Below are 13,884 nucleotides of genomic sequence, written 5' to 3' on the forward strand. Positions count from 1 at the left end.
GGTAGCCTCTCCCCTGGCCCAGCCTAGAAGAGCCAGAGGCAAGATCCAGCTTCCCAGGTTTTTCTTTTCCTCTCTCCACCACACATGTAGACCTTTCTGAGCTTGCATATTACCTCCCACTTTCCCACACACCTTCTCTCCATAAGGTGAGGGGACTGACTGAGCTCCAGTTAACCAGATTTTAGTCCCTGAAAGAAAAAAAAAAATGAATTGTGTGTGTTATTTTTAATTAACAACAAGGAAGGGCAATTGGTGCATAGTGAGTAATGGAAGACTAATAAGTTATGATATCAAAGAGTCAGTTATGGGCCATATCATAGAGACTTATGGGTCATGATAAGGATGTTGCCAGCAAGTTTGGAAACCATGTAATAATATTTATCAAAAAGTTGATGTGATTAGATTCAGATCATACAGGGTCACTGTGGCTGCTATGTGTTAATAGTCTATAAGGATATTTGAGTAGAAGCAAGGAAACCAGTTAGGAGGGCACTGTACCAAACTGGGAGAGAGATGGTGAGATTCTGGATGTACTGGATATTGTGAAAATACAAGAGATTGATGGATGGAGCAGAGCTGTAATGAGAACAAAAGAGAGGAGTCAAGGATGACTTTCAAGTTGTATGCCTGAGCAACTAAAAAGGATGGCATTGCCATTAACTTAATGGGAAGGATAGGTAAAGGAAGATTGGTAAAATTAGAAACTCTGGATCATAATTATCTGGAGGTAACTGTTAAATATCCATAATGCTTAACCCACAAACAGTATTTTTTAATCTCAGATACTATAGTTTCTCCTCTAAAAGTTTCTGCTTAAGAGCATCAGTCTTTCCTCTAGCTTCTTAAACTGCTAAAATATAATTATTTAATGTGCTTGTCTACTAATTTTATCAGTTGTGTTCTTTGTCAATTGATTTATTTTTATTCAGTGTTGTATTTTCCTGCTTCATTGTGTGTCTGATAATTTTTGTTGGATATGTGAATTTTACTTTTTCACTTAACATTGCCATAGTATTATTGAGCATTGTATCTGTGTGCAATTCAGTTATTTGGAAACAGTCGAATCCTCTTGGTTCTTGCTTTTGTTTGTTTGTTTGTTTGTTTGTTTTGTTTTGTTTTTGTTTTTGTTTTTTTGTTTTTTTAGTTTTTTTTAGTTCTTGCTTTTAAGCTTTATTAGTGTCAAAGCAGAATTTTGTCTCAGGTAAATTTTGTCCTGCCACTAAAGCAAGACCCTTTTTAATACATCATGCTGATGCCTTGTGAATTACACTCTTCACCCTGATTTTGGGAGCCATCAGCTATGCGAGTTTCCTCACATGTATATGCTACTCGCACTCAACTGAATAATAAAGTGGACCCTCTGTAAACCTCCAGTTTTCTTTGCTTAGTTCTCTTCTCTGGGATGCTCTGTTCTTATGAACTCAAGCCATTGTGGCCTCCTCAGACACACCTTCCATCTCCCTCACTCAGGGAGAGGTTCTCCCTCACTGTAATGTGCCCTGAAAACATGTTTGGGACAGTAAGTGGGGCAATTTTAGGACTCTCCTTGTTTGTTTCTCATTTCTCAGAGATCATTGGCTTTTATTTTCTGATGCTCATAACTTGATTTATTGTTTTATATATTTGGCCCATTTTTTAGTTGTTTCAGGCAGGACACTAAATATAGTCTTTTTGACAAAGTGGAAGTCTATTCGGTATATATTTCTTTTTTTCTTGTTATTTAAAATCAGCATTGTTAAGGAAAACATATTAACAAATTACAGAACATGTTTTACATTTATAGTTCAATGACTTTTGACAAATGTATTCACACATAAGCACCACCAAAATCAACACACAATTTCCAATATTTCACAGAAGTTCTCATTCCCCATTGTAGTCAACCATCCCTCCAACACAACCACACTCAACCACTCATCTGCAATCTGTAGTGTTGATAGGTTTGTATGGTCTAGAATTTCATATAAATGGAATCATATAGTGTATGCTCTTGTTTCTTGCTCTTTTCTCTCAGCATAATGGTGTTAACATTTATCCTCATACATGTTAATAATTTGTTTTTTTTTAATTGCTGCATAATATTGCATCAAATGACTAGAACTTGATTGTTGATAGATATTTGGTTATTTTCAGTTTAGGGCACAATGCTATTATTAGTATTTGTACATAGATTTTTGTATAATTATTTATGGATTTTACTCCTTGCAGTTATAGTTTTTATTCAAGTATAAATTCCTCTCTGCTATTTGTCTTGGAAAAATTCTAATCTTTAATTTTTTTTTTCTTGGTACAGATAAAACAGTTATCACTGATAGGGTTTTTATAACCACTTCACTGCATTGTCATTAATGGAAGTCCCTCAGTTATAAATCCCACATGTAATTTAAACTAAATTGAATTTTAACAACTAACTGCAGTCCTTTTTTTTCATTTTAGACAATAGAGGATAGTTCATTTCTTTCTAAATCACAACTCAAAATATAAAAAACAAGCCAGCAAGACCTATAAACAAAGGTTTTCTACAAATGTTACCTTTATAGTAAAAGGTAGCCTTATAAAAAAAAAAATAGCCTTAGAATTTGGAGCAATTTACAAACAACAGTCATTAATCATACCCTGTTAATTCCATCTGCTTTCCCACTAATGTATATAGTTATATAGTAGTGTCAAAGGTTTTTATTGTCTTTCCTACTATATGGCCTCTTAGATCCTTTTGTTTTTCTTTCCATATTTTTACCATAATTGTAAGCATATTCTTAATATGACTTCTTTTGAAATGTATGTTTCTCACAGAAAACCTTTAAAGTTTTCAAATGAAAAAATTATTTTGTTCATTACTGTATTCCTCATTGCCTAGCACAAAGACTACCACATACAGAATTATATGAACATCTTTTTTTATTAAAGATTTTATTTATTTATTCATGACAGACAGAGAGAGAGACACACAGGCAGAGGGAGAAGCAGGCTCCCCATAGGGAGCCCAATGCAGGACTCCATCCCAGGACCCTGGGACCATGCCCTGAGTCAAAAGCAGATGCTCAACCACTGAGTCACCCAGGCATCCCCTGAACATCTTGTTAAAAAATGCTGTGAACTGTATTTTACTTGTCATAGCAGATTTCCTTTTCCTTTCAGGAAAAGCTGAAAAGCTGATCCATGGCCTCTTAGAGTAAAAGTATGTTTACTTTTCCTATACTATTTTAAATATTGTGTTTCATTAGTTAATATTATATTCCAATTCTCCCTCACCTTCCCAGGGTCTAGCATACTATAAATTTACCCCTAATATGCTTTTATATTGCAAATCTTCCTTGAGACAGAGAGGATTGTATTTTGTCATTGTACTCTGTGTATGAACACAGAGTACATACACCCAAAGGGGAAATTTCTAAAACATGAGTAAGAGAAAATATAGAAAGAGCTAAATGTCAGGGCGCCTGGGTGACTCAGTCCATTAAGCGTCTGCCTTCTGCTCAGGCCATGATTCCAGGGTCCTGGGATTGAGTCCCTAATCAGGCTCTTGCTCTGTGGAGGGCCTCCTTCTCCCTCTCCCTCTGCCTGCCACTCTCCCTGCTAATGCGCTATCTCTGTGTCAAATAAATAAAATCTTAAAAAAAAAAAAAAAAAAGAAAAGAAAGAAAGAGTCAAATGTCAACCTCTAACCGTGACTTGTGACCTCTTTCTGCTGGCTGGCCTCTGCTACTACTTTTTTTTTTTTTTTTTTAAGATTTATTTATCTATTTGAGAGAGAAAGAGAGAGAGAGCATGAGCAGGGGAGAGAGGCAGAGAAAGTCTCAAGCAGACTTCTGCATGAGCACTGAGTGCAGAGCCGGATGCAGAGCTCAATCTCACCTCAAGGTCATGACCTGAGCCAAAATCAAGGGACTACACCACCCAGGTGCCCCTCTTGGTACCTCTTCTTACACATCATCATTCTGATTCTTTATAAGGGTAATACAGCCCAACCCTCTAATAATATTTAGATAATGGGGTGACTATAGGTTTCTTATTTAAACTGCAGAACTGAAAAGGTCTTCCGCTTACTTATTGGTGAGTCTGGAAGGGGAGATTGGGAAAAGAAGGAAATAGTTGGAAGAGAAGGGCTGCAGGTATCCTCTAAGTTGCAGATAAGAAATAGTTAAGAATAATTTATCATGTACTCTAAGAAAACCTATACTAAGTTGTTAAAGTAAACTTTTTTGCATAAGGGTCATGAATTCAGTAGGAACAGTGTTAGTCCTAGTTTTTTTTTTTTTTTTATTACATGTTAATATTGAATTATGTCTTCTAGTTTAAAAATCCCTACAGACCAGAAGGCAGATAATGGAATCCTATTTGTAAGGAAACATTAAATATATCACATTTCACATATTATGAAAAAAATATTAAATAGTCAGTCTTCGTCTTACCAATTAACAGTATAAACATATAAAGAGAAGCCGTGTGTAGTTACATTTTCCAGCTTATTTATAACTACCTTCCATTAAAATACATATTTAATGTTATCTTTATGTCAGGTATTCCATGCAGAACTTGAAGTGTTTTATGTTTTAGGGCAATTTAAAGTGAAATGAAGTCTCAAGGTACCTAAATTGGAAAACAAAATCAAGAGAAAATGTTCACTTATTTTTGTGAAAAGTCACTTTGGTAATTCTCAAATAAGTTATGAGTATTGTCTGTAATAGCAAAAACCTTGCCAATTGTGAGAGGCACAGTTACCTTCAACTGAAGATGATTTTAAAAATCATCACTGGCTCAGTCCATGCTGTAAGGATGCTTTTTCACAGTATTCCAAAGAATGGTTTTGTTAGAGATACATTTATCTGTGTGTAACTTATTAATTTAAAACAGATCCCAAGCAAAAGAAGAAAGCTAAAGATAATATATTAAAAATTAATAGGGGCACCTGGGTGGCTCAGCGGTTGAGTGTCTGCCTTCGGCTGGGGTCTTGGTCCCTGGGGTCGTGGGATAGAGTTTTGCATCCAGCTTCCTGCAGGGAGGGAGCCTGCTTCTTCCCCTGCCTGTGTCTCTGCCTCTCTCTGTGTGTCTCTCATGAATAAATAAAACCTTTTAAAAAAAAGTAACAAATGATTCCAATTTACAGGTGGACAGTCATTTCTTTATTCAGTGACTTCCTGAATCTAAATAATAGGCCTAATGACTGTTGAGGGGGATAGATTTTAATCTAAATAAATAAATTGCCATATGTAATGGAGAGCATTGGGTTTTCATAAAATTATTAGGTACTAGACATGAGCTACAATTGAATTTCTTCAGGTACTAGCTAGGATGAAAAATTTGCCTTCTACAAAACAGATTTTGGGAGTCCTAGTCTATGCTACTTTGTACTCATTGGTTAGCTGCCTAGTCATGGAAGTTATGTTTGTATAAAAATGATTTTCAGGGGCACTTGGGTGGTGCAGTTGGTTAAGCATCCGACTCTTGATTTTCGTGCAGGTCATGATCTCAGGGTCATGGGATGGAGTCCTGCACAGGGGCTCCGTGCTCAGCAGGGAGTCTGCTTGATTTTCTCTCCCTCTGCCCCTGCCACCCCCACCACGGCTAATGCACATTCGTGTGTTCTCTCTCCCTCTCTAAAATAAATTTTAAAATCGCTAAAAAACATGATTTTCAGGCTGACCTAGGTTACTTGTACATTTTATTTATTTTAGCCTTTCAAATTAATTTATAAATGTCTTGTCATGTACACTGTTTTTTAATATTTTATTTCAGTTGGTCTTCCTAACAGGCCTGGAGCTTTTCAGGAAAAAAAAAAAAAAAAAAAAAAGTAGTCACATCCTGTTAAGGTGAAGACAGGGTCTTAGAATATTTAAGTGACATTTAAAATTATGCAGTCAAGATCATTGACTAAGGTGTTGTCGTTAAATAGGTAGATAATGCAAGCCAGTGTAATTTTAAATTATCTGGTTGCCACATTACAAAAAGTAAAAGGAACAGATAAAACTCATTCTTATAGCATTTTTCCCAATATGCCCAACATTTTGTCACTTAACCATGTGATCAATACAAAACTACTAATAACATGTTTAGCATTCTTTTTTTTTCTCACTACATCTCCAAAATTCAAGTACTAGTGACAAAATTCATGTGACTAGTGACTACAGTACTGGGCAACACGTATCTAATATTTCAGATTCTTAAGACAAGTTTTTCCTCTACACAATGAAATTCTTCTCTTTGTTTACACTCTATATTCATTTAATTATCTGGACTCTCTCTTGATTCTTTTTTGATCTCCACATTTACAGCCTTAATTCATGTACTGTCATCCTCACTCAAGTTAGTACAGTAGCTCACCTGGGGTATACTTCCTTCCTCTATCCACTTACATCCTGATGCTCCACTGACTTTCCTTATTTAACCATATCACTCTCCGGTTTATAGGAGAGACCCTTCGTTTTGTCTTAAATGGGGTAGGATGAAGGCTTATAAAGTTTTTAAATGTTCTCTAGATAATTTTGATTACCAGGTAAATTGCAAGAAGAGATACTATTTCCTCTCCATAGTCATAGACTGTGATACATGTCATTAAGTTGACCTACCTTAATACCTTGCAGGTTTTTTTTTTTTTAAGATTTTATTTATTTATTCATGAGAGAGAGAGAGAGAGAGAGAGAGAGAGGCAGAGACACAGGCAGAGGGAGAAGCAGGCTCCATGCAGGGAGCCGATGTGGGACTCAATCCCGGGACTCCAGGATCACACCCTGGGCCAAAGGCAGGCGCTAAACCACTGAGCCACTCAGGGATCCCCCCTTACAGTTTTCTAAAACCTGTTGGCTTTGTGACAGCCAAAGCATATGTTTGGAAATCTAATAATATGTTGCCCTAACAAAATTATTTTAGTCAGTTCACAGTGAAAGAGGGGCTAAATACATCCATGTTAGTTTCTGAGTTGATTTTTTTTAATAAAAATATTTTTCTTTCTCAGAAAGGATACTATGATATGAGGCTAATCTGAATCAACCAATTCTGAGCTTGAATTCATAATTTCTGTCTCCTTTAAAATAGGATTCTGTAAGAGTATTAAAGTCTGAGTTTAAAAGTATGAATACTTAGACAAAATAGGTCAACATATCTATGTTTTTATATTGAAATGCAGAAAATGAGATTGCTAGGAAAAAATCATAGAGTGATTTTTCCTCAGTAAGTCACTGTTTATCTATTGTAGAATTCTTTATGATGTGGCTAGCAATTTGTACTCTAAAGCAGAAATATATTCCTCTAGGCTATATTTTTATGTGATAAGGGGATTTCCAACCACTCTTATTGGAAAAAATATACATTTATACGTAGAGTGTCAAAATTAGATTATTCTTTGGTAACAATAAAGAAAAAATCTTATCACCAAAGGGGAGAATTTTTAAAAAATACTATTAAATTTTCAGCTGTGATCAAAGTTAAAATAAATAGATGTGTCTCTGCAGGCATTAAGCTGTATCTTCAAACCGCATACAAAATGAGAGCAACCTTAGGGATTTTTTTTTTCAATGAAAAAGACCCCAATAATAGGATAAAAATGGAAATGGATTTTATACATACTTCCCAAGGCTTGTATTTGATAAGACTTTATAAGAAATTTAGTAAGATGAAATAAAATGGCAAGATCAAAGCACACACACACACAAAAAGGATTTCCTGCTATGAAGCATGTAAATTGGGATGATGTGGCTAATGAAAAGTCTTATTTCTTAGATTTCTTAAATTGTGCCTAGAGGAAAAAATTAAACATTTGATTAATATGCTCAAATAATTCAAACATTTTGTTTAAACTAGACAAAGTACTTATTTTAAGTCATTTTTTAAAAGTTTCTCTAAATATCATGTCTTTTCTACACAATTTATTGAAAGTGTGTAAATGTGCCACCTTATGTCAGAAACTGCAGTGTCATTTCTTCTGTGTGGTTGTGGTCATCTCAACTCTGTCCTTTGATAGTTGTGCTCCTGCAACATTGGCTTTTCAATTCCTCAAACACACCAAATGTATTTCTTACATAGGGGCTTTAAATGTGCTGTCCACACTACCATACTAGATTTCTTCCCCAATCCTTACAAGATTGGCTACATCTTATTTTAGGTCTCAACTTAAATATTACTTTTCTAGAAATTTCTTTATCACCCAAACTAAAATTGATCTCCTTCTACTATTTATTTTATTTTATTTTTAAATTTGAGTATAGTTGACAGACAGTGTTACATTAGTTTCAGGTAGACAGAGTGATACAAGTTCTCCACATGCTATGCTATGCTCACCATAAGCGTAGCTACCATCTGTCACCATACAACCCTCTGTTATTTCTATCTTGGTGGTAGGTTTGTTTCCTTTTACAACTTTTCACAGTTTGTAATTCATTTAGGTTTGTTTGATTACTAGCTTATTTGTTCTTGCCTCTCTCCCTACCTATACTATAGCCTTTTATGAGGGAAAGCAAAATGTCTATTCATTAATCATTTCGTTAGTGTGCAGGATAGTTACTGTCACAACATTATATATGACATTTGTATTTATATAGAGAGATATAAATATCTGTATTTATATAGATATAATATATATTGAAGATATAAAGAGAATTGTTTTAAAATTTGGTTATCTTCTGTCTTCTTCCTTTAGAATAGAAGCCCTCTGCAGCCCTGGTGGCCCAGTGGTTTAGTGCTGCCTTCAGCCCGGGGGTGATCCTGGGGACCCAAGATCCAGTCCCACGTTGGGCTCCCTGCATGGAGCCTGCTTCTCCCTCTGCCTGTGTCTCTTCCTTTCTCTCTCTCTCTCTCTCTCTCTCTCTGTGTCTGTCATGAATAAATAAATAAAATCTTTAAAAAAAAAGAATAGAAGCCCTCTGACAGCAGAGAATTTAATATTTTAGTATTTTCTTCCCATAGCACCAGTGCTCAGAACAGTGTTTGATATATAATAGGCACTCAATAAATAGTTGCTGAATGTTGATCAAATTAACTCATTTTTTTCAAGATGTTTATCTGTAATTTGCTTAAAATATAAACTCAATCCCTAAATATATTAGGAAAGTGTGGCTTATTTTGTTCCCTTCAATATTAATATTTTTTGGTGTGATTTAGAGGGATTTGAGATTATTTATTCATCACTGCCTCCTACCTCCACGCTGATCTCTTCCTTATTGATTCTACTTTCCTCCACAATTCATGAAGATAATACTTTTGGTATTCCAATCCTTGAAAATGAGCAGACAATAATAAATAAGCCAATAAATATATTGCATGGATTTAGTGGTAAGTGTTATAAAGAAGCAAAAGGAAACACAAAGTGTTGGTAGGTGGTCGGGGAAGTTCTCTCTAATAAGATGACATTTAAGCATAGACCAGAAGGAGTGGAGGGCCATGACAGGCACAAGAAAGGGCATAAAGTACAAGGCCAGGAGGTGTGAAGGAATTTTGTGTGCTCACAAAGAAATAGAGTTCTGGATTGAATTGTGCATCTCCCCACAAATGTTGAACTCCTAAGCCCCTGTACTTCAGAATGTGAATTTATTTGGAAGTAGGGTCATTATAAATGTAATTAACTAAGTCAAAATGGAGACCTACTGCCGCAGGATGGGCCCTTAATCCTAACATGAGCAGTATCCTTATAAAAAGAAGGAAGATGATGTAAAGGCATATATGTAGGGAGAAGAAGCCCGTGTGAAGATGAAGACAGGGACTGGAGTTATGCTGCCACAAGCCAAAGAACACCTGAGGCCACCAGAAACTAGGAAGAGACAAAGGAAGACTTTTCGCCTGACAGGTTTCAGAGGGATCAGGGTCCTGATCACTCCCTGCTTGCAGACTTCTAGCTCCCAAAACTATGAGACTTATTGTCTTATTGTCTCTTATTGTCTCTCTTTATGTTGCTTTAATCCACCTCATTTGTGGCATTTTGTTACTGTTGTCCTATGAAACTAATACAAGCCGGTGGGTCAACACACCTGCAGAGGAGTAAGTAAACAGAAAATAACTTGGAAATGTTTACAATTTTTTAGGTGATTTAAATTCAAATTGAAAATTTCTTACATTACTAAGAACATATTGGTTTCTTTGTAAATGGCTAAAGGTGATTACAAAGAAATTCAGATAAGCATGCTAATATAAAATTATCATCAATAGAGATAATATTAAAGATGTTTTTTCTCCGAGGGTTAAATGCAAAAGGAACCCAACACAGAGCAAACATGGGAGGAGAGAACATACTAGGATCCCCATTCTAGGTGAAAGTTTCAGTGTCTAGAACATATGATTTAATTTTCTGCATGACTGCAGTACTCGGGAAATATCATGTAATAAAGACTAGAGAAGCATTTATATCTTATATTTGGTTAAAGAAGATGGGAATAAAACCATGCAGGAACAAAGAAATAGCACCTTTTGGCACTGGAACATTTTTATTTAAAATTTAAAATTTATTTAAAATTTAAACTCATCCAACAGTAAAAGTCTTCACTTTTAGTCTAGCTCTTTGAGACAAACTATAGTCTATACAGTGTATTAGAGTTCTTCAGAGAAAGAGAGACAATATATAGATTTGTTAAAAGGAATTGGCTCACACAATTATGTTGGCTGAGAAATTCCAGGGTCTGTAGTCAATAATCCACAGACCCTGGGGAGCCAAAGTGAGTCAGATGGCCTGAGAATCACGAGAGCCGATGATGTTGTTCTAGTCGCAAGCAAGCAGGCTCACTGTCCAAGAAGAGCCAAAGTTTTAACTGGAGTCTGAAGACCAGAAAGTAGTAGTGTCCTGGCTCAATCAAACAGGCTAGAAGAGTTTCCTCTTGCTCAGCGCTTTGTTCTATTCAAAACTTCACATGATTGAGTGAGACCCACCCACAGCATGGGCAGTAATCTGCTTTACTTAGTCTACTGATTCAAATTTTAATCTCATCCAGAAACACGCTTACAGACACACCCAGAATAATGTTGGGCCATTTGGTCACTCGTGGCTCAGTCAAATTGGCACACTTAATTAACAATCACACTCGGTTTTTATTCTTCAAGAAAATTATTTTATTGTTGTTTTACTATTTCCAAATTCATATCCTCAACCCATTTTGCTCAGGTTTGACTATGCTGAAATGATGTCTATCGTAATAAGCATTGAAATCCTAAAATAAACTCTATCAGGCCTTTTTCTGCTCTCTTGTTTGACATCTTTGGAGTATCTGACTTTGAGACCATCCTTTCTTTGCAAAATATTGCCTTGCCTTCCATGGCTCCTTATTTCCATGGTTCTTCTCTTACCTCTGTAGCTTCTCTCCTTTACTGGATCTTCTTTCCTGGTTTTTCTTCTTCTGTCCAAATTTTAAATTATTTGTATTCTCAAGTATTTTTTTGTGTGTGTGTGCCACTCCTTTCTCATTATAAAATTTCCATGAATTATCTATTTCATATCTATGGCTTTCAATGCCCTATGACTCAAATTCTTTCTCTCATTCAGGGCATTATGTTGAGTTCTAGATTTATCTTAAACACAACACATATAAAACTAAAATAAAATACTGGGACAGAGTTTGAGAGCAAGAAGTTTTTTTTTTTTTTTTTTTTGAGAGCAAGAAGTTTATGAGCCCTATATGTGTGGACAATTTTGAGGGTAAAAGAAGTATGAACACCAGAAGTTGGGCTGCAAGGCAGTCAGGAAAAGCCTCAGTTTTTCCCAAGCTGACACTGGCTTGTTTCCAGATCAAGGGCAAGGGGTTGGGCATGTGCACCTTGATATCAGTCACTCATTGGACTCAGGCTGCCATCAAGAAGAGGATGTCACATTGGGCAAATTTTTCTCTTTAGTCTAGGGCATTCTCTGGAGTGAATTTTGATTATAATCTGTCAATCTGCAACTTCCTTTTATTTTAATATTTTATATATTTATTCAAGAAAGACCCAGAGAGAGAGAGGCAGAGACATAGGCAGAGGGCGAAGCAGGCTCCCTGTGGGAAACCTGATGTGGGACTCGATCCCAGGACCCCGGAATCACCACCTGAGTCAAAGGCAGACACTCAGCCACTGAGCCACCCAGGTGCCCTATTAGCAACTTTCTTAATCACTAGGTAAATGAGTTCTTCTCTCTTGAAAGGGATAAAAGTCATCTGGACAACACAGTCCACAAACTAGTCTCTTTAACGTAATCTCTACCTCAGTTAATAGCACTATCGTGATACTAAGAAGTAGAAACAAGAAAGCTCTCCTCTCCCTAAATTGATTCTTCTCTTTCTAATTGGAAACAAAACTGCTTCAGCTTTACCCTCCAGAATTTACTTGGGAGAGTTTCTACTATATAATTCCCTATAATTCGTCTCTCATTTAGAATCCTGCCAAGGCCTTTATCAAGTTCATTGTTATATCGCATTTGATAATTTGATTTTCCAATTAGCCTACCCTCCATGTTGTTACTAACAATCATTGAAGCATATTAAAAAAAAAAAAGAATTTATCTTTTGCAAATACAGTGGATAATTGTGCCCTGATTCACTATAAATTATCGATGCTTGTTTACCTGTCTACTTAAAAAAACACACAATATTTACAAATATATTTCAAATATATTTGAAGAAAACATCTAGTAAGAAGCAGGTTGTATAATAGACATCTGTTAATTTTCCTGGTTAACTTATGTTCATATTTCTTGAGAAAACAATAGAAGAAACTACAGACATTAAACAATCCTGGCATTTTACCCTTATAAAATATAGAATATAACTTCACACTAGAAGTTTCCTACACCAATTGATTGCCATTACTACAGTATGTCACAGACCTGCCTGGCTGAAGATGTGATTTGGTAAGTCAGGCAGAAACTAACTTGTTTGAGAGAACTAAGACCCTTCTGGAAGAAAAAAGGAGGGGAAAGAGTCCCTTAAAAATGATTGGTTTAAAAAGATGATTGGTTTAAAATAACAGTTTGGTGACCATATGCATGATTCAAAACAGGAAGGGAGATATGGAAGGGAGACACATGGAAAAAAGATAGAGAAGATATTTTTGTAACTTGTGAAATCTCTCTACTTTTCTATGGAATTATGAGTGCAAGGGAACGGGATCAAATAAAAATTAAAAAAAAAACACCATTTGTTCAGGATTGTGCATTCCTATAAAATGAAAGTTATCTAACTAGTTTAAATACATATAAATCACTATTTTTGGTGACACAAATATAGAGATTAGGTACAGATTTGTCTAGTTTAAAGACTTACTGGAAGAGCTAAAGAAACAGACCCTAAGATCCAAAGTGAAGTGACTCCAAAAATCACACCACAAAATTGAATTGCCAGGAGAGTGGCTTGCTCTGCCACAGTCTGGAAACTGCCAAGGCAACCTCAGCCTTCATGATCATGCTACTTCTGCCATCATCCAAACCAAGAGACGTGGGTTCTCATGTTCTGCCTCTCTCTCAATTTTATTTATTTATTTATTTATTTATTTATTTATTTATCTGTCTTCCAAAATAAGTATCTCCCAATGACTTACCCATTGGGACTTACTCTCCCAATGACTACCCAAATGACATGTGAAACTGTGTCTGCAGAGCTTTCTGAGAAATGACACTTCTAGCTTTCTAGTCTCTGAAATTGTGAAGACACCCTAGAAAGAAGTTAGTGTTTAGTGAGTCTCCCCAGCATATCCATTACAGTATTTTTTTAAGCATACAAAAAAAAAAAATCTGTGAGATTCTGAAAACACAAAGGAGCATGGCTTTTGATCCAATAAATGTGACAAAGACAGCACAAAATCATAGTAAAGAGACTTTCTTGCTTCAGTGGAAAGCAACATGCGAGTTTGGAGGGAATGAATAAATAGTAGTAGCAGCCCACACACCAGGGAGTGATGGTATTCCCTTAAAAGCACAGAAATGCCATCAAATTTCAAAAC

General features: G+C 35.8%; 2 long non-coding RNA genes across 3 annotated transcripts in view; one reads left to right on the forward strand and one right to left on the reverse strand.

Moving 5' to 3' along the window:
* Positions 1 to 8,859, forward strand: part of LOC140612057 (uncharacterized) — a 37,890-nt gene extending 29,031 nt beyond the window's left edge. For both annotated transcript variants that reach the window (XR_012013374.1, XR_012013375.1), the window contains one exon: positions 8,633 to 8,859. This is a non-coding gene — a long non-coding RNA (uncharacterized lncRNA). The remainder of the gene's footprint in view (positions 1 to 8,632) is intronic.
* The window catches only part of LOC140612058 (uncharacterized), a 33,898-nt gene that overhangs the window by 1,709 nt on the left and 18,305 nt on the right, over positions 1 to 13,884 (reverse strand). Inside the window, exon 3 of the long non-coding RNA XR_012013376.1 lies at positions 133 to 188. This is a non-coding gene — a long non-coding RNA (uncharacterized lncRNA). The remainder of the gene's footprint in view (positions 1 to 132; positions 189 to 13,884) is intronic.

The sequence above is a fragment of the Canis lupus genome, chromosome 20, assembly GCF_048164855.1.
Source record: "Canis lupus baileyi chromosome 20, mCanLup2.hap1, whole genome shotgun sequence".
NCBI lineage: Eukaryota > Metazoa > Chordata > Mammalia > Carnivora > Canidae > Canis > Canis lupus.